The following is a 2,510-nucleotide window of genomic DNA, read 5'->3' on the forward strand; positions in this document are numbered from 1 at the left end:
CCCCGTGGTAGTATACACTCCCCACGGCAATCCACTTCGGCACCCAATCCCGCACGGGCGAGCAACTATCGTGTAGGCCAACTCCGGAGTGCCGGCTTGTAGGGAGCTACCCTCACAAGCGTGTGTGAATGAGCACGATGGCAAGCAAGCAAAGTCCATTGTCCACATGTCCCAATTTTCATATTTTCATTGCAAAGTTCTTACTCTCGATCCTCTGATCGGAATTTCAATACACAAATAGTAACAAGAGCTAGTATCCACTAGATTGTAAACATGCAAAGGAAAAGCTAAATCACATGGCATGATAGTCTTTCCACTAGTATGGCGCTATCAACATGTCATGAGCATGTCATAGTTCTCTACATTAGAGTCAAGAGAATGTCATTGTTCTCTACTTTAAAGTGTATCCTACACTTGTTCATAAGCCATTCAACTAAATTGAATATAAAGAAATGCTTTCATGTAATTATGTTCTCTACTTTATAGAGATGTCATTCTACTTAAGCATCACACATCACGAGGATATGGTTCCAATTCCCTAGCAATCAGAAATGCACTCAATGCACCTATGCGATTATTCTATTCTATAGATACATATAGAACATAGGGGAGCTCCAATTGCTCTGGTTAGGTCCGACCCACCTCGTACTAAGCTCAAATCAGCTTACGAGGGTTCCGAAATCAACTCCACTAGGCCTCAGCCCTGCTGCAAAACGAAGCACGAAAGTCGCATCGAAGCGATTACATAAGACTCCCATTCGGCAAAGTTCTCAATTAATAAAATGTGGAAGTTGAGTTCCCTGTTTAGGCTCAATAAATACCTCAAGTTAAGCTTCCAAAAGGCCCTCCAATGCTAGTCGAAGACGGTCCAAGGGTCAATTACCCTCTCGCTGCGAGCAATATCGAAACGGCGTCAATAAAGTCGATTATAAGCTATAACAATCGAATTCTCGCTAGAGTAAATTTCTAACTGAAATTCCTGCTTACCCTTGGTTAGAACACCTTCCAAACCAACTTCTAAGAATACAAATTCAGCTCAACAAAGCTCAAAGACCTGCTGCGAAGAAAAAGGTTCCAATTTGTATCAATTCGCTCAACAATTGCATTTCATTCCACTTTAGCTTCATAAATGGCTAATGATTCCAATTACGCTTTCACATAGCTTATCCCTGGTCTAAGAGGGTTACTTAACATCCAATTAGCTCATCTTTAATAGTTGAATTCTCAGCTTAAGTCCAATGAAAGCAACAACCTCAAAATCAACACTCAAAACAACAATAGAACACTAATAATGGAAAGATCGAGTCGATTACCTCCTCAGGCCTCCAACCAGTGAACTACTGGTTTAGGGCTGCGAAAAGCTTCCCAAAATACTCTCTCACACGTCCACAAAGGCGCTGCGACGCTCGCAACCAGCGAAGAACGGGCGCGACGACGAAAACGAGCGAAATCGGCGACTTCTTTGTAGAGAGAGAAAAACCCTAGAGAGAGAGAGAGAGAAGAAGGTGGGAGAACCTTTCTCTGAGCTCCAGCACACTCCACTGAAGTCCCAGAGTCGTGCTGGGATCAAATAGGTAGGTATCCAATGTGAAATTACCAAACTAACCTTGCTGCCACGAATCTGCCAACTTGTACCGGTACAAGGTGATGGCTGTACCGGTACAGCAAGCAGAAAATGCTGATTTTCGCCAGTTCAATGCACTTTCTCACTTTTAGCATTCCAAACATCCTCTAACTTATCCAAAAACTTGTTCTAACCTTTTAGAACCTGTAGGATTGATCCACACATCATTCCACACACTCGAACTCCGCAATTTGCGAAAGTCCAGTGTATTACAGGGAATCTTTGATTTCTCATTTCTTCGGACCCTTCAATATTTCTTCGAAAATGTCAAATCAAATCCAACGGCCGAACAGATCCATGCCACCGTCAACAACTTCGCCGACGACATCTACAGCATCGCCGGGGAAGTATCGCCAGAAGAGGGGAGGGGAATCTTTGATTTTTCGTTTCTTCGAACCCCAAATCAAATTAAAAAATTAAATCCAAATTGTAGAATCGAACGGAAATTTCTTCGGATCCGAATCAAATTGCAAAATCAAAAGAGGATTGCCTCGAACACGAAATAGAATTAAAAAGAAAATCAAGTTCACATACGAATCCAAATCCGAGTCACGTTCGCCTACAAACCTATATCAAATCAAACCCAAACCTAACCCAAACCAAGTCCACATAAGAACCCAAACCAAATCTACAAATAAACCCAAACCAATCCAAACCAAGTCCACAAAATAAACCCACAAATAAACCCAAACCCAAAACCCAAATAAACCTAAACCCAAAACCCAAATAAACCCAAACTTGAACCCAAATAAATCCAAACCTAAACCAAGTCCACACATAAAACCAAAACCCAAACCCAAATCAAATTCAAACCCAACCTGAACCAAAACCAAATCTCATGGACCAAATTCCATGAACCAAAGCCAAACCTCATAGACCAAATCCC

At 41.9% G+C, this 2,510-nt stretch overlaps 1 long non-coding RNA gene across 1 annotated transcript; it reads right to left on the reverse strand.

Annotated features, from left to right (window-relative positions):
- Positions 1 to 648: 648 nt before the first annotated feature.
- LOC109705147 lies at positions 649 to 1,059 on the reverse strand. Its single transcript, XR_002214641.1, has 3 exons — positions 988 to 1,059; positions 822 to 890; positions 649 to 706 (listed from the first exon to the last, which is right to left on the reverse strand). It is a non-coding gene; the product is annotated as an uncharacterized LOC109705147 (long non-coding RNA).
- Positions 1,060 to 2,510: the final 1,451 nt, after the last annotated feature.

The sequence above is a fragment of the Ananas comosus genome, unplaced genomic scaffold (assembly GCF_001540865.1).
Source record: "Ananas comosus cultivar F153 unplaced genomic scaffold, ASM154086v1, whole genome shotgun sequence".
In the NCBI taxonomy this organism is placed as follows: domain Eukaryota; kingdom Viridiplantae; phylum Streptophyta; class Magnoliopsida; order Poales; family Bromeliaceae; genus Ananas; species Ananas comosus.